We start from the raw sequence: 26,242 nt of genomic DNA, 5'->3' as shown, positions 1-26,242 counted from the left end.
ACAAGGACCTAGAGTAGTAAAATATTCGTATGACCTACATATGTAATGAGATTAAAGTTTATTAAATAGTCATGTTAAGGAAAGCATTTCCATAACTTTGAGAAGTTACGTCCGGTCACATTCATATGCCTTACCATCAACTTGTGGTTTAAAACACTCAAAACTTCCAAAAGAAGAGAAGTCACAGATATTGAGCTGTTTTCAAACTAAATATTAGAATCCCACATGACACAGGAACCCCCTGCAATGGAATATTGGGCTACACAGTCTGCCAGTTGTAATGGAACTTAGCATCATTGACAGGATGCCCATAACAAACTCCACCTTGTGCTATCTTCCCCTTGTTCCAACCACCTACCCATAAACAAAACCCCTTCCCTCTCACCTGCATTATCACCTCTCACAGGCCATCTTCACCATTGCACAATGCTCACACTGTGGCATCACCCACTGCCCACCTTCTGCTTGCCCTTGACACTCACAATGTCTTCAAAGATGCACATCCAAATGGATGCAGAGCCCAGCACCTCACGCAATTGGTTAGCTTAATCCCATGCATTATTACCAGCAAATATTTTAGCTGTGAAGCTGTCCTTTCACTATGCTCCCAGAGTAGTGTGTCATTGATCTTACCAAAGCTGCCAAAGGGCCAGACTTACTATCACTATCCTGCATTTCACATACCAAATAATTGCTACTACTACTACTCACCAAAATATGTCACCATGTGTCTCCTCGCTCCACAGCCATCCCCACTCTCACTAAGGTTTGAATGGCCAAATGCCCTAGACAGCTCGGGCAAGCTACACTGGCAAACTTCAATAATATTGCCCTTGCCCCCATCCAACACCCACAGACCACATGCACATGCTCTCTCATGTTGATCAATACTCGCTCAGCAGTCTCTCACACTGCAGAGATCATTGACCTCATCTTGTACTCCAACGTTGATGCTCCGTTCATCACTGAAACATGCTTCACCACATCTTCCCCACATGCTGTCAACGTCCTCCTTCCCCAAGGTTACTGCCTCAAACATGCAGACCGGCCAGGAAGGGCAGGAGGTAGAGTGGCAATCATCCCATCTCCCAGAACAAGTCCATTTGAATCACCTGCCTGCCAGTTCCCTCTGTCGCACAAGCAATCCATCACATTCCATCTCCTTACAGACAACATCACTTGAGTGACTCTTTCAATGGAGACATCTCTGACTTACTCTCCTCGGCCAAATTAGCACATTGAAATAATGTCTTTCTCTGTGATGTTAACGTCCCTGAGTGGCAGACTGACAACCACACTCAAAGCATGTTTTTCACACTGACTTCTGTGGACCGTAAAGCACATCGTGCTCTCCCCCACGCACAACAAAGGCAACAATCTAGTCTTCACATCATCCCACTGAATCACCTGTGGAGACCCGATCCCACTTGACTGGTCTGACCATGCCGCCATCCCATTATCAGTCACCCAGTTGACTATGGCTCACAAAATCAGGCTAAACACTCCCTATCTCAACGTTGCTCTTTCAAAACATTTGCAGTCAATGAGCTAGAAGCAAACTTTGCAGACTTCTCCACCCCAGGGAATGCCTCAAGCCTCCTGGAATTATTCAGCAACTCTGCTATGAAACTGCTGGACATTCATGTCCCCTAAAATCCAGCTGGGTTAAGATCAAACCATGTGGCTCATGTGTACCCCAAGCTAGCTTCCAACAAGCACTCAATCAGAGCTCTAACGACATGGTGGCGCAAAAACCATAACTCAGGAGACCTCACCAACCTCAAATCTCTATGTCAAACTGTAGGATTCTGATTAACGAGGCCAAAGCTGCTTACTGCTCCACCACCATAGTGGCAGCCTCTAACAGGAGCAAAGCCATATTCAAAGCAGTAAAGCATTGTACCAAACTATCACCCGCCCCCAAGGAACCATCAAAATGTGACAGAATCAACACATTTTTAACTGAAAAAAATAGACAAAATCTGAGAGGCCATCCAATCAACATCTCAGAGCATTAGCATACCCTGCACCTAGGCATGCACACTGTGCCTCTGGACCGAATTCTATCTGCTCTTTCCCCTGTATCTCCACAAAATGATTGCCTCCCTCAAACCTACTTCTTACTCTGAAGATATAATTCCACCTCCATCATTAAACAATTGAAGGGCTTGGCACTCAAAGTGCTCCTCAGCATCATCAATGACTCTCTTGCAGAAGGATCATTACCTTACACCCTCAAGACTGGTCTCATATCACCTCTTTTGAAACAAACAGCCCTAGACCCAGACACCTGGCTAGCTAAAGGCCCATTATGAATCTCACATTTATTGGTAAAATCTTGAGTAAATTAGTTGCTACAAACTACTCACCAACATCGGACAACTCAGCCTCCTAAATGAATATCAGTGGTGGGTCCGCACAAAGTGTAGAATCGAGAAGGCCACCATCCAGGTGGTGGATGATGCTTTCCAAATCTGAATACAGGCAACTCATGCCTCCTTGTCCTCCTTTACCTCTAGACTGCATTCAACACCATCAACCAATGCATCCTGGTCTCCCTCCTGGCAGGATGGGATTCTCTGGCACTGTCCTGAATTGGTATACCTCTTAACTCTCAGGCAGACACCAATCTGTCACAATAAACATGCTGTGTTCTAACCAACTCCAGGAATCCTGCAAGGCGGAATCCTCTCACCAAACCTTTTTAACCTTTACAAGGAGCCTCTGGACACTGTAAGGGAGGCATGGTATCACAAGTATGACACTGACACAAAAGGTACAGTTTGTAAGACATTTATTGAAGTCTCAGGGTTTGCAAAAAAACTCCTACTTTGCCCTATAGCTAAGATGGGAGTAGTCTCTACCATCAACTAATAAAGAAAACACAGTCTTTGTCTATCTATCAAATCAAAATTGCTAAAACTACAAAACCTAACGCCTGTCCTACCTCTTAAACAAAAATTGTGTAAGGGGAATATGTATGCAAAGGAAATCAGTGGAAAAATACAAAGAATCAAAATGGCTGAGTCAGCTCTCCTCCCCATGTTGGACAGCCCAGAAGAAGGTGGTCCCCATAGACAGGATGACACACTATGGATCAGGTTCTCAAAACAAAGCATTTCAAAACGTGGATGGAGGCTCGCCTGGCCTTCCACATTACAAGGCACTTTTCCAGTGTTAACCAAATGTTCAAGGCCCAAGTAGGCCTCCCTCGATCGGGCTTGGACCTTTCAAAGTAAAAAGTTCACGTAGAGATCCCTCAGTCTAGCTCGGACCTCACAGCACTTGTGGGGTATCCCTTCCCACAGCTTTATTCACCCTTGTTAGGGGTTCCCCTCCCCTAACATATCACACTGCACTTCTTGTCTCTCTCAGCCGGGCTCAGACCTTGATGTCAAAGACTTTCGAATGTGCAAGGCTTTTACTAAAGATCTCTGCAGGAAAACTTTGACTTTCCCCTCAACTCGCACACGTGTGTTGTTTGTCCCAGTGTTTCTTGGTCTATGGAGTTCTATCTCATAAGCACAAGAGTTCAATATTTACTCTCTACTTCCCCTTTTGCCAGGCTCAATTGTGATCATCGCGCTCTTTAAAGTTCATTCACTTTGTTGCTTTTAATAAAATATTTCACCTTTCGGAGAGACGTTTGAGTGGGCTTCTTCCTTCCGCCGGACCACATTGCTACTCTATATCACTAGCTTAACAGTTATCAGTAATTTAATGTTCACCACAGGTCTGCCTTTCTTTGCGTTTCATCCACATGTGTGCAGCCTTCAAATGTGAGATAAACTTTTGCAACTTCAATCTTTCAATGTCAGTCTAGAAAATTAGACACCCCTCGAACAGAAGGCAATGCGGGATAATTGGTTGGCCGAAGACCAACCCCCTCATTTAAAGTGTTAAGAATATATGCTCATTAGTCATTATATAGTTACTAGCTTAACTAGAGTGCAGCCATTTTAAGACAACCAGAAATGCCATTTTGTTTTCTCTCTCTGTTCTCTCTAACGCTGCTTCTTTGCCTCAAGTAAAACTGCTTTGCTGAAGATATTATTCCTCTTCAATGGTCCAAGGTTACTAAAGACATTTTGAAACATTACGTTGGAGAGCCAGAAAGAAATGCCCGGTACCCTCCCACACATATCCTTGAAGGCAAGGAGCAAGGCATCTTAATAAGTGCACGGATGTCAGTGAGTCTCTTTAAAAGAATAGCAATGGACGAAACTAATATTAAAGGGTTTGAATTATGTTCCTCTTTACGGTCCCCCTTCTGAGCACTGTGAGGCCCCAGAGAGCAAGCTGATCTCTAGAGCGTGAATCGAAAACAGGAGCTAGTGAGGCCTGGAATGTTCCAGTCCCCCTACGCGAGCTTGTCCATGAAAACAGAAGCGCTGTGTTCTCACAAATAAAGAATAGTGTATGTAAATTTGAGATTGCAAACTGTTACTAAATATGGTGATCTAAAGTGTCATATTCGTCACAATGGTCGATCATCGCCTCCACTTCAAAGGGAATGAATTAGGGGCGGCATCGAATGTGTCAAATGTGTCATTACTAATTGTCAAATGCTCATTTTGTATATATGTAACTGATGTACGATTTTCGCTCTCTTGCGTCCCCCGAGGTCTGTTAGACACACGTCACGGGGCGTGGGACCATTTGGCCAACTGAGACTATTTGTTTTGCAATGAACCCTAGTTGTTGGGGATACAACCTCGTGTCTAGCATATCAGTTCGTGTGTGGTGATTGTGCCATGTTTCCACATCCGAGGGTCCCTCAGGGGCCCCTTCACCCTTACCACACCCTTGTCCTTCATGTCGCTTGCCAACTCACCAGATGTGTGAATTCCTCTTTTGTCTTTACCTTTTGATTCATGAGTCAAGGTTAATACCACAAGCTTGGCTTCGCCTCCCCAACTCTGTCAGAGAATCCTACGAAATAGGAGGGGTCATGGATATGGGAAAAGGTGGAATACCACATCTTGCCATCAGTCGCTTCATCCCCACTCCCTGAGGAACCCACACCCAGGTGATCGTCCCACTTTGGTCCACCCCCAGGGTCTGGATCCAAAGGCAATGGCTGTGTCCTAGCCACCTGAGAGAGAGAGAGATCCCAAGAGATTAGTAAGTGAGACACCTTTTTGTTTCTCACAGCACTCTCCTCAAAGATCCCAAAATAGCCATCTACCAATACGCAAACTTTACATACTTGTACATGACAGTAAATAGCACGCAGAACATCATTTGTCTCCGTGATTAGCTAGCCATCATCCAGTCCTGGATGTCGACTGGATACCTCAAACTGAACCCATCCGAGATGAATTCCATTGATGGGGGAAATGCTTTCTTGACAGGGCTCACATCTGCTCACTTGGCTCCCCTAAACGCAGTCCACCATGCTGCAGCACATCTTATTATGCAAGCACAGAAATTTCACTGAATTACCCCATTCTATATGAACTACATTGGCTTCCACTCCAAGCCAGGATACTGTTCAAGTTCAAGACTGTGTGTATCATTTACAAAATGTCACGAGTAGCACACTAGAATACCTGGTGGCTATGCTCCACATATCTGGGTTTACACGCTCCTCGTGCAGCAAATCGACCAACAGCTTGAATCACAACTCATCCACAAAGAGAGGACCCACAATCAATAATTCTCTTGTCATTCACCCACCCTCTGGAACTCGATCCCGGTGTCAGCTCGGAATGCCTCTATAATTCTCAAAATTCACAAATTTCTCAAAAAATGGCTCTTTCAACAACACTTGACCAAGGACTGATTCCAATGGATGCACATAATGAGAGCTCGCAGTACTGCACTTCTATTAAAAGATGTCAGGCCAAATGCCGGCTACCCACACTCTTTACAGCGTTCCCCTGCTCTCAAGCTAGGTCCGCACTTTAGACAATAAAAGAAAGGTGCCTGAAATTACAACAACGTGAAATATTAGGACCAATAATGTAAACTCCATATCGAAATGTATTTAGCATGTAAGTAGGTAACACAACAATCCAATTCAACATGAATAAATGACATTGCACAGGAACACTTTGCGATTTTAAAATGTAATACGTTGTACACAAAACACTATCCAATTCCGAAATCAACATTGAACATACAGTGATAGAAGCAGCAGCAAGATTATTAAAGCATACAATTCAGTATCTTACAACTCTTTGTTGTACAACCCTTGTTCACGGTTCACTATTGTTTTGATACGTTTTCTGTTATGACGGTATTTTTAAAGTGTATATTTTTGCTAACTTTCTTTTGTATGACTTTCTGACATGTCTCACTCTGATATCTTGACCACTTACTGCTTGGCGCGTTGAAACAACCACATTGGTTATTTGGTACAATTAAAGGCAAATTAATATAATAAAATATGATACATTTCAATTGTGTCACCCGCTTGAGGGGTAGTGTGCAGCACAGTGGTTTCTAAAGTCAAATACTCAAATAATACGTTTTGTGGTATTTTTAGTACGTAAGATTTCCTATCACTTTTTCATTGCACTCCCGCTCAGCTACAATACACAGATCTCATTAAGACATTTTAATGGGGAAGGCTGAAATATAAATAGATCCAATTTGGATGTCAGGGAAGCTTGACACCCTGTCTCAAAACTGTATACTAACATACGGAATTCTGCATTCCTAGAAAAATAGTCTAATTTGGTAATTTAAAATAAGGGAACAAAAGGAAAGTCTGCTTTGTGCCAAACAATCTCATTAGATAATACCAAATAAGCCTTTGATAAGTACTTCGTGTTAGTCAGAGATAACTTCAAATAGAAAGGTTTAATTTACATAACCTACACAGCAGCCACAATCAACATACCAATACACCTGCATGAGAAACTCCCTGTCGCATCTGGCCAAGGCACCAGATGTCTCAACATCGTCAGAGTACAAGAGGAAGAACAAGACTGAAACAAGGAATTGCTCCTGCTGTTCACCGTGTATTTGGAACTAGTCACTAAAGCAAATCAGAAGTGTCCTCTCCTTCCTTCACCAGAAGAAGGACCCTACCCTACCCTTGAAAGACCAGCTTGCAGATCTCTGATTGCTCCCCTCAACCCTAACACTCCCTCCTGAAAAGATCCTCTCTACCCCTGCTCCAAACCTGCATTTGCCCTTTATTAATTCAATCCCATATGTAGCCTTGCAGACATGCGCCTGTATTCTCAGCCCCACACAGCTGTTAAACCAGCAAACCCTACGCCACAAGCTCATATCCCAGGCACGGTGGTCGGCATATTTTATAGGGTGACGGTCCCACCCCTAACTATCCCTACAGTTAAGGTGAAGCATGAGTACATTAGCTTTTCCCCAGATTCTGTTGTCAGTAACATTTAACTCACTGGGTGTATTTAAATGACATTTCCCCCCAAAAAATGGTGTCCCGGTCCCCACCAAACTGGAACATTTGGAAAACATAGTTTGAAAGGTGAAAAAGATGTTAAAACATAAACAAAGAATAGCTTTTTTTCGGGCTTTTCTCTTTCGTTTTCCCATAGAGAAAAAGTCCACTTATTAAACACTTGTGGTGTGAAAACCACTGGACTGATTTGGACCAAATCAGAAACAAATTGCGCACAAAGCGCCATAAATGTGCCTTTTGCTGGTCTGTCCAATAGTTTTTAAAATATCCGATGGAGAAGGAGGCCCCCCATGTTCCTAAAACACGTTTATATATCTCCCATGGTTGCAGCAGAGAGGCTGAGAGGATTTTCAGAAATGAAAAGCTATCATGTTTCTTTTAATAAAAAAAAATATGCATGCAATTCCTGCAGTAATAATTGGGTAGATGAAAAATGAAAAGTTCTTTAAATGCTAAGAAATGAAACTGCATAAGTGTGAGAGGGTCTGAGAGGGGAAAAGAAATGAAAGAGAGTAGGGAAGGGGGGCAAGAAAGGAGGAGGGGGACATATGGTGGGTGCCGTTGAGGATGTGAAGAGTTTTTCATTTTGAAGCAATTTTTCCGTTATCGCAGGATTTGGCAGACAGTTACACTACTGCAGGAATCGGCATAAACTGAATTGATTTCCATGAATATATTACAAGAATAGGGAGTGAAAAATAAACAAATTACAACTGCAGTTATCACATCTACTATGCAGGGTACAATGGGTCTTTATCAAAATATTACAGTTGCAACATATTGTTGCGAATCAGGACGAGACAGACCAGGGTTCCCCATGTTTTAACAGTGTTTTATTAAATGAAAGAGCTCTAACTTTCCCTAACGTAAGGGTTGCCCTTCCTAACACAAATAAAGCTAGGGAGCTCTTTGTCCGTGCCAAAGTCTGAATAAATATCTGACCTCAGTCCAAACCTATACTTCTCTGACCCTACCACTAATCCTAAACAAGTAAGGGTCAGGAGAATGGCTCCCTTCTCCTGGAGTGGGAGAATACCTTCCTAGAGAAATGTTCCATCAATATGAAATCTTCAAATAGCATTATGCTTTTTGTTTTAATAGTTCCTTCAGTTCTGCTGTCAGACTTCCTCACATTTTATTCTTGTTCTCACTGGGTCTCTATAAAGTTATCTTATCAGGGTTATGCCCCTCCCTTTCCTCTGTGATGCTTCTGTAACAAAGAATAGTATTTCTTGCTCCTCTGCAATTAATTGTGCTTTTCCTAAAATGCAAATCATTGTGCCTCTTTGCTTCTCTGTCTTCTCCCTGAGATTTTCTGTACTTCAGGAACGAGTAGGAAGAGTCCTGTGGTTATTCTCACTCTTCTCATGGAATTTGTTACCACTGGATGACTATGATCAGTCCTATACTAATTCTGACTTTTCTGGTAATGCTTGTTACAATTGGGGCGAAGTGTATCACACTTATTCTAACTCTTATGCTGGTGTATGTTACTGCTGGGACAAATATTGTAAGTCTTCTACTTATTCTCATTCTTCTGGCAATGTTCGTTACTACTGTGACTAGTATGATGAGTCCCACACTTATTCTCACTCTTCTGGTAATATGTAGAGCATGATGAGTTCTGTATTTTAATTCTTTTTATTACTTTTCCAACTAAGATTCAGCCACTTTGAACAATGGCCCCTTTCCCTGGGTCTCCTGCTCTTCCCATTACCTCCTTCAGTCAGGGTTCGCATCAATGGATTGGAGTCTCTGTTCACTGCTTCACTTCGAGATTTCAGGATGTTTTCCTTGCTTCACATCCATCAACTCCCTGGTATGTCTTGGTGTACCTCTGCAGGAAGGAGATCATTTCCTCTGTCTGGGGCAAACTCGTTCTAACTTACTGGGTCTCCCTAATTCTTTTAACGTCCCTTTAACAAAGTTTTTTTACTGAATTTCATAGGTTTTATTAGCGCAACATAACCATAACGTCCCTTTAACAAAGTTTTTTTACTGAATATACATTTTCATAGTGTGAATTTGATAGATCTTTACTAGGATTCCCTTACTTTATATACATGTAACAAAGAACAAACTGAACCTCCTGCTAATGATGTTGATGTCCGCGGACTGTGCCTATGTCCGCGAACAGACGCGGAAAACATCAACACTACCCAAACACTCAGGGGGTATCTTAAATTGTTCTAGCATGCCATATAAACACTGCACAAGTTCAAAAAGCAGCACATAAACACATTATATGTAATAATAAATAAGAAGTGGAATCTATACATCTATCACATCAACCATCCATTTAAATACCACATGTACCAAAATGGAATATACCAAAACAAAAAAGATATGCTTCCAACATAATTACCTCACAGAAACTGCACAGCTAGGATCAACAGCAGACCTACACAACAGTAAGAATACAATTTACCAGAAACTAGTAAGTAAACTTTATTTGTGTTATATATTTCTAAACTTTTTGTATTAGGTACACTAAAATAAACATATTTTTGTTTTTTACACAGAAATGCCCAGTACTTTGGAATGGCTTGAGGAAAATGTCCCACATGAGGAAATGTCTGAAGACAGTAATGCTAATGGTAGACACTTCTCTTTATAAGCAAATTAATAATCATTCCTTTATGTGCACTTAACATATATATTTTTTTAACAGACCATACAAACATTGAAAATAATACACCAAAAGACACATTGGAAAATACTCTGCAGCGCATGGAACAAAAAATTGACATGTTCATGGAAAATGTCAATCTTTTGAAACATTTTGTGGAAGACCACATAAATGAATACATTAAATACCATTGTCCCACATGTACCTGTTCCCCCTCTCCATGTCCCAGTCAACTATCCCCAAGCCCTCAACACCAAGAAGAACGTTATGATGAGACTTCCATCCCTTCATCCCCCCATCCATCCTCTCCAAACCCCTAATTCCTCTGTATTTGTATCAGTTTCTGCTTCCCCCTCTCTTTCCTCAATTGTGTATCTGTATATAATAAAAAAAACATATATAATGTGTCTTTTAATTCAATCCATTGTGTCTTATTTTTTTTTTAAAGTCAGTTGGGGTGTCGGCCGGCAGCACGCCTGTCCGGGATGTTCGTAATCAGCCAAAACGGGGTGTCCTAATGACACTATACCTGTCTGTACCGTTCACAAGCAAGATGGAACTGTTCTTAGAACACACTTGGTGTCCGGCATGTCCGCAAGTGAACAAAATGGAGATGTCCTAAGGACACTATACCTGTCTGTACCGTCCGCAGGCAAGTTGAAACTATCCTAAGAACACGCGTGGTGTCCAGGATGTCCGTAACAAAACAAAATGGAGGTGTGCTAAGGACACTATACCTGTCCGTACAGTCTGAAGAACATCTATGCACATTCGCACCACACCCATATGTGCTGCGAACATTACGCCTGTCCGTAACTGTCCATCTCACTTGTGTCGCACTTTTAATTTGTTGAGGACCCGAACACTGTCCGTAGAACACCCGCGCACATGCGCATGCCCGTTCCAGTGCATTTGGTGTCCTGTGGACACCCGTTCCCTTCGCGGACGTGTTCCCGACGTCATCATGTGACCACACCCACACTGAGCGGGTGTCCTGATTTGCAGACACTGTCCGGTTCCCCAACATTTTAAAATAACTTTTTCAGACAATACAAATTATTTTACAGTAAAAATTCACCCTTGCATATGTCCCAGACAATGACCTTGGCTTTCCACATACTTTTTGGAACTTTTTGAACCTTTCTGGGTGTGTTCGATCTGTCCGTGAAGTGCACCCCTCCACCCCCTATAAAAGTCCACACCCCATAGCTGATCTTTATTGTGCTTCTGGCTATTGCAGATTGACTTTTGCTGCATTTGCTGCTCTTGCTCAGATTATCTCATCAGCCCTGGTGGCATCCATGGCTGCTGTTGCTACATCTGCCTCAGCACCACCCCCAAACCCTCCACCACCTCCCCAAGGACCTGTAGAGTGGAACAGGCGTGAGGATGTAGAGGACGCAGATGAAGAGGATGAGGTAGAGGAACGCCCTACTACCAGCACTCGCCGGGAGTCTTGGGTGTGGCGGTTGTTTACCATTCATGGTAACGTACCAAAAGCACGTGCGAACAAGGTCACCTGCAACCAGTGCAAAATGGTGCTGAGTAGTGGGAGACGTGGTTCGTATAGCTTTGGTACGACATCCAGCGACACCTGAAGTCGTTCCTTGGTGGGGCCGTTCGCAAGGTTGTACCTTGTGATGAACGTAGTAGGTTGAGTTCCTCTAACACATTCTCCGTTTCCGCTCCTCGCACCACAAGAGACACTTCTGTGGGAGAGCACATCCCTCCAGCTGCCTCACAGGCCATTCACGATGCTGTTGACCCTTACCTTTCGAGGGTCACAATATTGTTTATTTACTGCGACGCAGTACTCTGCAGGGGGGAGAGTCTTCAAAGTGCTTTCGAGACTGTGTTCACAGAGCACCAGAAGACCTGTTACCTATCTAAGTAAGGCCCACCCTACATCTTCCTCTCTCCACCTGCCCTTTCTTATCCCTGTGGTTGGTGTCCCTTCATTACCCTCCTTTCCCCTCCTCTCTAAGTGTGTCGTGTGTAAAAAAACAAAAAAAATATAAAAGAACAAAAATAAAAAAGGCTATTTTCAGAGCCGCCTTTCACAGTTTAAAAATAGAAGTGGCAAATAAACAGTGCAGGGCCCTGTGCATTTATTAGAAGTCTGTGGACAGTTCTAGGACATATAAAGTTTTAGGGTGCTGCCCTAGCAAAACCAATGCACTTTTCTCTGGGAGGAAGTGGTGGCTGTGAAAAAATTTGAAAAACTTGAAATCGTCAACATCTACTGCAAAATAGATGACTGTAATTCCCAAAAGTTTGTAATGCATTTTGTAAATTTCTCAAAAAAATCTGATTGCCAGCATAAGTAAGATGGACTCCATCTCTAAGAAAAATGTATGTGCTGCAAAACATAATATTTTCATTGTGAAAAGAGGACATGCCAACATCTCTTAGAAAGGCACAAACAGCCTTATTGACATTGCGCCTCACTTTCTCCATTTGTGGACCAAATGAAGAAGAATGCAGCCATATTTGTCTTTGCACAATACGAGAAAAAAATACTCGGGAATTTGGAAACATGTCAATGACCTTCCCAAGTCCTTCTTTCTTTGCAAATTGCAAAGAAATTCCACACACATGTCCTAAACTGTTCCCTCCACAATTAATTATAATGATGTCTGGATGATGCTCTGTCTCTAAAGTAGCACAGAGAGGTACCAAGTCCAGCCACTTCATTCCACGCACTCCATGCCAGTGCACTTCCACATGAGGGAATCTAAGATCTGCAGCTGCTCCACAGCGTTCTGCATGCACCTCCAACCAATGTATCCATGAGTCTCCCAAAATCCAGATAATCTCTTTTCGGAAACACACAGCCATAGCTATCTGTTCTTCTCTCAGGAAAAATACGTTCTGACAAACTCTCTCCTTACACCACTCACCCAGTAAACTTTACTGACCAATCCCTAGCTCTGCTCATTCTCATTTGCATGCCTCTCCCCCCCAAACCCCTGTATGTGATACGCGCTATCCGCGGACTACCGCCATGTCCATGGACATATAGAAAACCTGAGCGTGGTGAATGTAAAATTAAATAGTGTGCTCCATTTCCCCTTTGAGGTTGGCTCTGAAAAGAGCCGTTTTTTTTTGGGGGGGGGGGGTTTGCAGATGCTTGACAGACTCCTGTTATTTTGCATTTTTTTTTCTTTCTTCTTGCTTTACTACTAAAATCTTCACATAACCTTCTCCAAAGCAACCCTTATATTCCAAAACAGCATAGCATTTCCCAAAAAAGATAAGGAAATGCCATCTTCTTCAAAATAAACAGCATAACTAAAATCAATATTCTCATTATTACAGAAAACATACCACCTCTAAGCATGAAAGCAGACATGCCTCAGTTGATTGCACACCTACCAATGTTTTGCTGAGGACAAAAAACAGAACTATTGTCCCATATTGTCCTAGGTAGTAATCTAGAAATAATTACTTTGGCATTTGGAAGGATGTTCATTACTTCTTGAACCAAGTGTTCCAAATCTGCCAACAAAGTAGGGGCACTGACGGTAGACCAAATGGAAAACACCATAGTGCAAAACTACCAGATGCGGACTGTTCACCCTGCCCATATCTTCACAAACTTGTAAAATTCCCTGTAGATTGCAGTCAGGCACAGTGCTCCACACCACATCCACTCCATTAACATCAAAATTGTTTGCCACATGCCTGCATTGAGCATACTGCTGCAAAACCATGCACAAACATATCTCCAGGCACCAACACCCTGACTTTCTCCACTTCTGCCATCTTCACTACACACAGTCTCTCCACAACCTCAACATCTGATTGGCTGATCCCTACAGTCCCCTTTCCATGCTGGATTTGCTGGAAAACCCTGGATGCAGCACGCCATGCACGCGGACAGCCGAGGTGTCTGCGGAGCATGCAACTCTTAGCCAGCCCTTCTACCCTTTCCACATCACTCTCGGTGCCATTCCCTCATTGGATACAGCTAAGCAGTCACACAACTATCCAGCAATCACATCAAAGACCTCTACATCTAACTCCATCATCAGAGTTCTGCACTTCAAATGTACTGTTGAGCACTCTGAGTAAAAGTCTCATATCATTGGAAAGCACCTACTACAAAAACTACTCTACAAGTCTCCAAGATTTCACCTTACAGCTGCGTGCATATCCACGTGCATGAATACAAACTACAGGTATGCACATTTTATTCACAGTACATGTACAACTCTTATGAATGTATATAAACAGACTAATGCCACTAAACCTGGATAACCTATAAAATGAACTTATTGCAATTTTTCCCATCTACTATAATCAACTGTCACTTCCACACCTGTCTGCTATCTACAACACAGCTTTAAAAAACCAAGTGAATTTCATACACTTAAAATTATACTCATTTACAAACCATGTTGAACTAACATATTGTAAATAAAAATGAAATGCATGCATACACTATGTTCAGATGTCAAACAAGAATACTACTACAAAAACATAAAAATCAATGTCTAAATAAACACACAAAATTACTAACTTCTTTCTTTTACAATTGCAGTGAAGACCACACTCCTGAAAATCAGCAGCATCTGAACTACAAACAACATATCCGAAGAAACCTGCTCATTCCACAAAAAAGAGTAAGTACAGTACTACCTTAATATTCTTACTGTTACTAAAACACACTGTGTAGTTCATTCATGTAATTTGCGCACCAAAGAAACAGAGATTTCTGAACAATTCTGCCCACAAATCCCCATTTATTAAACTGGGATTAGCAGGCAGAATGGCACACAAATGCCTGTTTTTGGAACACAAATAATATAAATCAACCCCTAGAATGTTAGTATTACAAAACAAAGAACTGTTTTAATTTTATACCATTAGATTTACTATTAGTGCTTCTCCTCCCCACTAGCTCACTTTCAACTGTCATCTGAACCGCAGTATAGTAACACACAAATAGAAGAATAGCCTTCCCAACTAATTGTAGCTGCCCAATGCACAATCACACACCACCACATACATCTTTACCATCATACTCAGACACTCATGCACACATCACACATACATTGCAGAACGGCCCAACCCATACCTTCTTTTTTATTTAACAGACACCAAAGAATGCCTACCAAAAAGCAAGTCCATAGAAAGCATCGCAGAAATATAGAGCAAATTAATATAAAAGTGTCCAAAATAAGCATCCATCTCTAGCAGAGTTTGCACAAAAAGTTCAAACAAAACAGCTAATACAGTCATTTAGCAAAATAAACAAGCTTCCAGTACAGAAACTTTGCCTCCTCTATCAAAATGTAAACCGAAACAGAAAATGATTAACAAGAATTCAGCTACCACTACTGCTAAAACTGCTCCTATACATCTTGATATACTAACAAGTAACCATACCAAAAAAAGTATTTTAGCAAAAATGTTGCACCACAGAGTCCTTCAGAATCTTATAAAAACATGAGACAAATCATGCACAACCCTTAAAACCTACTGTAGAAAATCAATCTTAGATGCTTTGATAGATCCTTCTCAAAAGAAAGTTATTTATTTTAGTGTTAAACAGAATTAAACCACTAACAAAATTAACTACTAAATTACAAAAAAGACTTCTCAATAAACGGAATGTCAACAAAAATAACTTCTTAAAATGTGTAGGTGAATGGAGTCACACCACGAACACAGAACCATATTTGAATGAAGACGCATCCAAACAAAACCAGACAAACACAACTGCCATACATAGCAGTGGACGAGATTATAAAAAACGTAATAATACCATAATGCAACAAGAAATACTGCTTACAAAAATATCCTCAGAAAACTTAGAATTACCTCTCCATTCGACTGAACCAGAATGTCCAGAATACAAATGGCCATGCACGTCAATGTGTAACCTTCCCAAAAAATCTTTCAAATCTTTACGCCAGTTCCTCAATCAGTATGTGAAGGGCAATGACAAAATCAAAATGAAACTGCTGCAAAATATGGATATTTGTCCAGTGCGCAAATACACAGGACTACAAGGACATTCATTAGCCTACATTTCAGGACCTATTTCCAAAAGCACCTTACATCATATCAAATGATATCAACACATCATTCAACTATAAGAAATCTAGTATATAAACTGCACTATGCTAAAAGTCCTGCTTTAGCACTAGCCAATGTAAATAACAGTCTTCTGCTTGGTACAGCCAAAGACCTACTCGAAGAAATCGACCATATCCAGAAAAAATATTTTGGAAGTGAAAGCCACTTACAAAATGCAATAGCTTTACAACAGACTAGCAATAATTCTACACAGGGCAACCATCTACTACACACATAGTAGAACTTTTTATAAAAGTAACACAAAAACTATAGACATAACATACAAAATAGAAGACAATGAAGATTCCAAATGGTTTGAATTAGGTCTCTACCTTATAGCAGAAAACAAATACGAAATAACTGACCCCTTAATAATTTGCAGTTACTGCACTACAAAACTTGACAACAACCAAACTCCTTCACGTGCTATCACAAATAACTTGGAATTATTCCAACTACCAAAACCCCTCCAACAACTCAATTTATATGAGAGTATCATAATACAAACAGTGCCCCCATTTCAAGCAATAATATGCCTTCAAACAAAAACAGCAAAATGACCTCCCTCTGAATTGGTGAAAGGAAAATATTGCAAAGTAGTTTATTTACCATTAGATCCAAAAGAAAATGTGCACACTCTGGGAGTGCAACGTCCAATAGAGCAATCTTTAATTGTCTTAGTAAATGGTGTACCTACAAAAGACAAACAAAATTGGAAACAACTCGTAGACTTGCATACAGTTAGACAAGCCTTGCATTATCTAAAAGACAATAATGAATACTACAAAGAATTAAATATAGAAGAAAACTTAAGGAAAACAACTGAAATAATTCAAGAGTGACCAGAAACTGGTCAATTTGAACTTCTAGATCCTGCTACAGTATCCAATAATTTAGACCATTATACAATTCATCCATTACACTCTAATGACACCATAGATGATGCACTAGAAACGTACCAAATGGACAAACAAAAGGATCACCAATTAGCATATGGGAAAAAAGTATAGAAGCACATGCTTTTCCTCTACTCTTTCCTACTGGCAAAGGAGGAAGGTACGATGATAGAGCTATTCAGATAACAGCATCAGAATACCTCTCGTTACTAATGTATTTTCAAGATCCCAGATTTAGACAAAATGTGGAATACATATTCCAGCTACTCTTTGAAAGTGAACTAGCAACTCTATGTTACGGAGTTGCACCCACTTTCAAAATATGCCTGCTACGCAATTAATACAAAAATTGCAAGAAAAAATGAGGTTTCCCAATCAAGCATTACAAATCTGTTAGCCAACATGCGTGGTACGAAAGAGTACTGGTTCTGATGTCACAGAGATGTACGTTGTGTGATAAAAAACCTTGGCCCACCCACTTGGTTTGTTACATTAAGTTGTGCAGAATATTCATGGGAAGATTTACATGATTTCCTACGCATATCAAACATAAACAAAACAAACATAGATATACTAACACCTGGAAAACGTTGCTCTATAAATCCTGTTAATGTTCCAAGATATTTCCATCATTGTTTCATTGCTATGATACACTTTATTTGTAATAAAACTGTTCCTCCCCTCGGAGAAGTGCAACACTTCTTTTGGAGAAAAGAATACCAAGCCAGAGGAGCACCACATAACCACATGCTTTATAATATAAAACCCAATGAAAAAAAAGGTAGATATAGAGTGTCAAATTGTGAAGGCAGCTTAGTGAAACTTACCAAAAAAAGCTTAATTCATCATATCAAATTGTCATTAAAAACTCTTCACCATAAAGAACTATATTACATGTCCCTACTACAACTTTTAAGCAATGGAGAAAAGAAGAAGAGATACTAGAAAACTATGACTCCTATGAAGATGCTTTCAAAGCAAATGAAAGCACTATCACCGATGTAAACTTTATACAGTACAAAACAATGTGGCACAATGAACAGAAACACGAAGAAGAACTCCAGGCCCAACTAGATAAGGACACGCCCGACAGTAGTCAATCTTCTGTAACAGGAAGCCAAGAACCACTGGGACAGCCACTAATAGCAAATAAGGCAGAATTAGCTATGACAGAAGTAGAGAACACCATGTGTCACTATGAAGAAGAGACAGAAGACTTAACTGTACTACAATCAAAATTGAACAAAGAGCAGCGTACCATTTTTCAAGAAGTAACAAAAGAAATTGCACATGATGTACAACATGAAAATAAAGAATGTACCTGCCAAAATTGCTAACCTATACTACTATACGTCAGTGGTGAAGCTGGTTCAGGCAAAACATTCTTAATCAAAATCATCAGCAAGTTCCTTCAACAAATGACAAACAACAAACTGCCAGCTGTTGTAACTGCCCCACAGGTTTAGCTGACTACAACATAGGTGGTGTCACTTTACACCGATTACTACTCCTTCCAGTAGAATACCAAAACAAATTAGAATATTACAAACTTTCTACAGAAGCTGCAATGGAACTACGCAGAGTGTTAAAACAAATGAAAATGCTACTAATAGATGAAGTGAGCATGGTCTTGTTTGTGCCCTCCCTGTCTTCAACTTGCAAGAGAATAAAACAGACACTCCCCGGACGGGTAATTAGGCAAAGAGAGCAGGCTGCGAGAGTTCAAGGAAAAGTTTATCTAGATCTCTGAGAGCGCTCTGGCAAAATTAGTGTTACAGTACATTTTATAGGTGAAATGACACATCTAACATAGGATACTACATTGGACCCGGATTGGTCAGCCCAGGTGGTGCTTTAGTTCTGGGCAGCATCTCTTCCTCCTGGTTCATTGCTTGGCGGGAGGATGGACGTCGGATATCTGTGTTCCGAATGGGGGAAGGTCAGGTCGCCGTGAAGCAGGGTGGTCACTATCTAAACTAATAACTACATTCTAAATAATGCATGCACTAAATAATAGTTGTTCAAAAGACTCTCAGTAGTTTATCATGTCTCTATACAAATCACAAAGGTGTCTATATCATCTATAACATTTGGATTATACAGGTCATAGGTTAAGGGTCTTGACCACTATAATACACTGATTGAACTGTAGGTTTAGTCTCACAAGAATCTCAGGTATGTGCCATTTGTTAGTATTAGGCCCAATATATTCTGCAGCAGGGGTCTAATGTTATTCGGGGGTCTGCTGGATGGGCATCATGGCATGGTCAGTGGTCTGGCACATGAAAGGAATATCTTGCAGGGACACAGGGTCAGAATGGCAGTAAGTTTCCATCGGCGAGGGTGCGGGGCAAGGAAACGTTTTTGGAGATGAACGGGCTATGGGCTTAGTTTGTGCTGGTTCACATGCAGGACCGTGATCTCAGAGGAAGAATGATGTGATACATGTATTAGTTGTTGCAAATACCTCCGGCTTCAGTGTGAGAATGGAGCCACAGTGTTTTCCAGTCAGCGAGGGAACAAGGGTGGGGGCCATGTGTCCTGCGCCTGGCCGCTGCGAGGAAAAGGGAGAGAAGCGTTTCATACTATCGCAGTAAGGCCTGGTCACCAAGATGGAGTCGAAAGGGGGTACAAAAATGGATGCCCTGTGTCCTGCTCAGTAGTCCCATCTACACGAAAGTCAACCAAAGTTAACATTGCATAAGGGCAAAGGGGCGAACCCACTACTGGAGGCACTTGGTCCGAGTTTTGTACTGAGAAATAAAGGATGAGAGGGGCCTGGTGGCCCCTCGCTTCCACACATTCCCCCCTTTCGTTACATCTGAAGTAATGAATATTTATATTGTATCCTTTTCATTCTCCCTTCGGTAGTACTCAGCTTCTGCAACTGCTTCGTCCCGTGCCGGGGTACCTTTTATTGGCATCCATGCCCTGCATACACTTCTTAAGCTATTCCCTCTCCTTGCATATTCGTCTGGTGTACACATTAAGTAAATCCCACCATCTCCATCTAAGTCCACCCATACCTCTCTGTACCATTGCAGCTCCCTTTATTCCTTTATTGTTGTGTGATGCAAATTATCAACCCTCTCCCCGTATTGCCTGTAAATGACTGTCATCCTGTATTGCGGTGTGTTGTATTCCCCTGTTTGTATTTGTGCTTCTATCATAGTAGCTACCGTTGTCGGTCGGTCCACTGTTACCATAATCATAGTTGAAGTAGGCATGTTTTTTTAACAGCACCGGAGTCCCAAATGGCACACACAGAAGAATAGGGGCACGAAGACGATGATGGGAACAAGTATTTTCATTGCCACATTTACCCATGATGGTATCCAGCTGAACATATTGTCGAACCATGTACTTTCCTCTGTGCCTCCTTCTGTTCTCATCCTCTCTCCTAAGTTATGCACAGCTGTTATCACATGTGAGAGTGTCCCGTTATCTGCATCTTCAGTTGGTACGAACGTGCAACACACCCCCCTGATTTTTCGGCAAACACCACCATCCATTGCTGTGAGGAGATCTAGAACGTATCTGTTTTGCATTGTCATTAGGCGCAGGGCACGGAGCTCTATTTTTATAACGTTGAACCCTTCTTCAGTGTAGTTGGCCAGATGGATGAGCTCCTAGCACACAATCTGTAACCACTTGGCATTTGTCAGTGCTTGGAGCCCCGGAGCTACGAGCAATGCAAAGAATGTCTCTGCAGATGAGGAGAGTTTGTACTTCTGCGGGATCTCGGCAAGGAGTTTCGATGATTCGGATGAGATATAGTTGGAAGACATTTTACTTTGTGATAGTTTTTTCTTCAGTTCATATTCTGACAATAGTTTAGAAGCTGGAGCTTCTGTTATCATTAGTTTGGGCGCTGTCGATGGTTCAGCCGATTGCCCTGCTGCCGATATGCCAGCCAATTCTCCTGCTGATCCTTGTATATGACTCTCTGGGATTACCATCAGGACTGTGTGGAGGGTGGCCAAGGCACAAGTACCTTTCCATGCTGTTGGGAGGTGTAGATAGGCTTGTTTGCTGCAAATCCAGTACATGTCCATTAGGGCAGCGGTACCTTTCTTCATATCAGGTACACAAATGTAGCAATCAATATTCTATTTCAATTGCCACCAATTGTTGACAACATTTACTTACACAGTACAGACCAATTGTGTTTGCAAATGTTTGTCCTTCATAGAAACGCAACCAGCAATCCTGACTGACAACACATATAGTGTTGATGGAATAAGACAAGAATTGGACTACTGTGATGGAATGGCAAAATTCACTATAAACACACAAGAAGATCCAAAAGAATTTCTAATGTACTTACTACAAGTACTGGAAAACAAAAACATACCTATAAATAAAATCTTCCAGATTTCATACATGTGGAAACATACATGCACTCTCTGCAACAATGTGGCAGAGGAACAAATCCCTAATGAGCGCTTTGTGTATTTATCCATACCTAATTGTGAATCCGTTCCATTTCAGCAACTTCTACAAAATGCAAACCATGGTAGATTATGTACTACCTGCAATTCAGATAATTGTTCCACCTTACTAATACAAACACATAGTAAATACGTAATACTAATGCTTATACTTTACAATGCAGATGGTACCAAAAACAACTGCAAGCTGACTGGATTCACAAATGGTCAAGTATCACTTGGTAAGAAAACCTTCAGAACAATAGGTATAATCTACCGTGCAGGAGCCACAACCAATGCAGGTCACTACACTGCATATATAAAAAAGAAATGTGGATGGTTCGAATGTAATGATAGTACCATTACTCTAAAGCAGAGATTACCAGCAAATCTTACAAACGCTTATTTAATCTTCCTAAAACCAAAATTTAATAACTAATGTGTACTTAAACATTAACAAAACTTCAATTAGAAAACTATAAAAAGTTAGAATACATCAACAGGTATCTAACTGCTCCAAGATTTTTTCAACAACCAAACATATCAATTCCACTAATAACTAATCTGTGCATAAACATTAATACAACTTCAATTAAAAAACTATAAACAGTTAGTATACACCAACAGATATCTAACTGCCCCAAGATGCTATAACAACCAAACAGATAAATCAAAACCACTAAATGATAACAAGAAATAAACAGTTAGAATATGCCAACAGGTATCTAACTACCCCAAGACTTTGCAACAACCAAACAAATAAATCAATACCACCAATAACTAATCTGTGCATAAACATTAATAAAACTTCAATTAGAAATCTATAAACAGCTACAATACGCCAACAGGTATCTAACTGCCCCAAAATTCTGCAACAACCAAACAAATAAATCAATACCACTAAAGTATAAAAAGAAATAAACAGAAAACGCCAACATGTATCTAACTGCCCCAAGAATCTGCGACAACCCAACAGATAGATTAGCAACTTGAGAATATAAATAAAAAAATATAACCAGTTAGAATTTGACAACAGGTATCTAACAATCTGCAACATGCTAACAGATAGAACATTAGCCAGAAACAACCAGTGAACACTGAAAACACACAAACAAATATACTGTAGCATAACAACAAACGTTTTGTTAATCCAACATGGATTTGTTTTCCCACAGACCCAATGTTTAAAAAACAGACACAGAAACTGAGCAAATTGCACAATACACTGGTGTGTAAACTACTAAATATGAGGGTTGAAAATACCTACACTAACAGAAATTGAAAAAGAATATCTGCTCCAGTTACCCAACTCATGAAAAAATATATCCAATCACAAAAAATCAAACAGTAAATATATTCTAATAGAACACATAAGTACTGCTGCATAACAGAACCATTGAAGCAAACATCTAACCATACACCACAATACAAAATGTTTACTTCCATGGATATGTTATACTGCAGTGCTTGTTACCAAACTCTACAATCTTAATGACATGACGTAGCCAAAACTTCACATACAAACTATACAAATCAAACAGTACACAAACTGTAGATTTGCAAATATTTGATAGATATTCGATTCCATGGGTGTGATCTATGTGTGTGATATGCTGCAGTGGTTGGGGCCAGGGCCTACAGTTTCAGGTGTATGGCCTACGGCCTTCGGCCATGCACCCAAGACTCTAGGCTCTGGCCACAACCATCACAGCATATCACACCCATAGATCACACCCATAGAATCAAACATTTTAATTATGCTATATGGGCATTTTTGTGCCCGCCGACACCGCGCGTTTCCTTAGAACAGTTTCAACTTGCCTGTGGACAGCATAGACGGGAATAGTGTCCTTGGGACACCCCTCATTTTGACTAATTGCGGGAATCCCGGACAGCGCGGGCATGGCGACCACATCAGGGGCACCTGCCACCTAAACAAATACAGTATTTGACCCATCTCTTGCTCCCCAAACCTCCCCAAGCGCTCTTGCACACCAAACAACTCCACAAAATTGCATTTTGCCTCTGTTCGCCGCAACGTAGTCGGCGGATCCAAGAGGGCGGGCGCATCGGAACAATCTGACGCACTTCACGCTCTTCACCATCCAATCAGTGAACACGTCACATGTCTGTGGACATGACGTGAGCCGATCAGCCAATCGGTTTCCTGTCCGCGGAGCGAACAGGGAAGTGTGTCCACGGAGCAGACATAGATATCACTAATTTTTTTAGACCTACTTTTTGATCGTTGTAAAAAGAACTACTGGACGGATTTTCACCAAATTTACAAAAGCACGCTTCCGGGACCAAGCCCCTACTCCTGCCGCAAATTTGGTGAAAATCCATCCAGCGGTTTGGGCTGTCGGCATGCGCAATGTTTTTCCCCCATTCAGTCTATGAAAAAAAAAAAAAAATTTGGGACCCCTCCTGTAACTTTGCCCCCCCTGTACAAACCTCACCAAACTTTGCAAAAAGATTCTGTGATATTTGTGATGTCGTCTTTGATGTCCTGGGTGTTAGTCTTAGCAATGCACGTAGATGGTCGGAGTTATGGTTGCTTAGCTTACTATAATGGGGAAATGTGCAGTGGTGTTTGGTTTCCCTGTGAAGTATAACATTCCTTTAACAAAGTTTTTTTTACTGAATGTACATATATATATATATATATCTATATATATATATATATATATATATATATATATATATATATATGGCAGGGAACTAAAACAAAGGGGCTGAACATGTGATGTCATCAGTGATGTCATCAGTGACATTTGAGATGACATCTTTCATGGTCTGTGTGTTAGTGTTAGCAGTGCACAGGGGTGGTGGCAGGTTTGGGGGCTTAGTTTACCATAACTGTCGAATTTCAGGGGTTTTTCGGTTTTAAGTTGAAGCATAAAGGAGAGGGTGACATTTTTTTTTGTGAAGTGCACAGGTTTTTGGTAGGGCAACTTAACCATAACGTCCCCTCTACAAAGTTGTTCTTGTAGTGAATTTGACAGGTTTTTGGGATGGCAACTAAACCATAACGTCCCCTTAACAACGTTTTTTTTGTAGTGAATTGTACAGGTTTTTGGAAGGGGAACTTAATCATGACATTGTGGCGATGAAGTAGTTGTGTAGAATATGCATTGCCATTATGGGATTTTGGGAGATATGTAGTGTAATTTACGTACTTGATATACATTTAACATAGAAAATACAGAATCCCCTCCCTATTGATATTAGAAAGGGACGGACTGAGCGCCTGTTTGCGGATGGGGCGGACAGGATCAACATTACCCAAAGAGGCGGGGGGTATCTGAAAATGTACTATTGTCTTACACAGAAAGTGTGCAACGTAGAAGAAGGGCATAAATATATTATAAGTAGTAATAGTAAATATGGGAGCCTAAAGGTGTGAACAGAAAAGGACACAATCAATAACCATGTGGTTTGAAATGGATGGAACCATAAAAAAAGGATGTATCCATGGTAATCACTGCACAGAGTGGAGGTCATTTTGTTGTATGTGTGAACATTTTTATATTGGTATGTGGTGCAGAAATATTAATTTCTTTATGTTGTTTTGACACAGAAATGGCTATTACTTTGGAGTGGCTGGAGGAGAACTTTCCCCATGGGGAAATGTCTGAGGACAGCGACAATAATGGTAGACATTGATGTGCATATGCAAAATAATTACCAGTATTTTGTAGGCATTTGACATATGTGTAATTTGTTTGTACAGACCAGGAAAGAAAAGAAGAAAGGGTATCAAACGAGAGAGAAGAAGACTGGAATAAAAGGATTGAGGAGAAAATTGACATACTGAACGAAAATTTTAAAAGTTTACGGGAGTTTGTGGAGGACTGTGTGAGAGGGAAAGTTTGTTACCATTGACACACCTGTACCTGCCCCGCTTCTCCATTCCCTAGTGATCCCTCCACAAACCTTCAAGGAGAAAAGAGACGTTTTGACGAAATATCCATCCCGCCTTCCCCTCACAAATCTTCTCCTGATAACCAGCCTGTGTTGAATCTTAATTCCCCCATATTTGTTTCAGTGTCAGCCTCCCCCGCTATTTCCTTGGAGTGAAGGGTGTGTGTGTATGTGTGTGTGTGTGTGTAATTTTTTTTTTGTACAGTAGTTGTTGGTATAGAGTTTGTTGGGATTTTTCTTTTTCTTTAAAAGACGTAAAATGTTCGCGAACAGTGCTCCTGTTCGACCTATCCGTAAGCAATGGAATGTGGGTGCTGTAAAGGCAGTACACCTTCCCTTAGTAATGTGAAGTAGGATGGACTTGATGTTTGTCCGCACCATCTGGTGAAGTTGTGCATACATAAACAGAAAGGGGCGTCCTAAGGACATTATACCTCACCGTACCGCTTACAAAGTGGATGAAACATGTTCGGAGAACAGAGAGTTTTTTATGGGGATGAGTGTGGGTACAACTTCTTCTGTTGGCGACCTTAAATTAATTTTAAAGCTTCTCAGCCATGTCGCATCTGTATGGCAAATTTTTGGAGGAGCCAATCCCCTACCTCCTTGGTTTGAAAACAGATCAAAGTGGTCTGCCACACAATGATTGCGCCACACAAATGTTTCAAGAATACCTTTCTTTATATTTTGCAATTTTGATCACATGCAGCAACTCTATGTGCACATTTTAGAGTTTTCCATTTGAAGTCACAAAGCCCTCTATTTCTGGTTAACACGTGTTTCGGCTACTCAAGAGCCTTTTTCAAAACAAACAATAGGGCAATAGCGCAAAACAATCATATTCCATTGTTTTTCACAAAAAATGTCCTGGGTAAATCCCTTGAATGCT

The sequence above is a fragment of the Ambystoma mexicanum genome, chromosome 11 (assembly GCF_040938575.1).
Source record: "Ambystoma mexicanum isolate Mex_15411 chromosome 11, UKY_AmexF1_1, whole genome shotgun sequence".
NCBI classification, from domain to species: Eukaryota; Metazoa; Chordata; class Amphibia; order Caudata; family Ambystomatidae; genus Ambystoma; species Ambystoma mexicanum.
Note: the sequence above shows the minus strand (reverse complement) of the source record.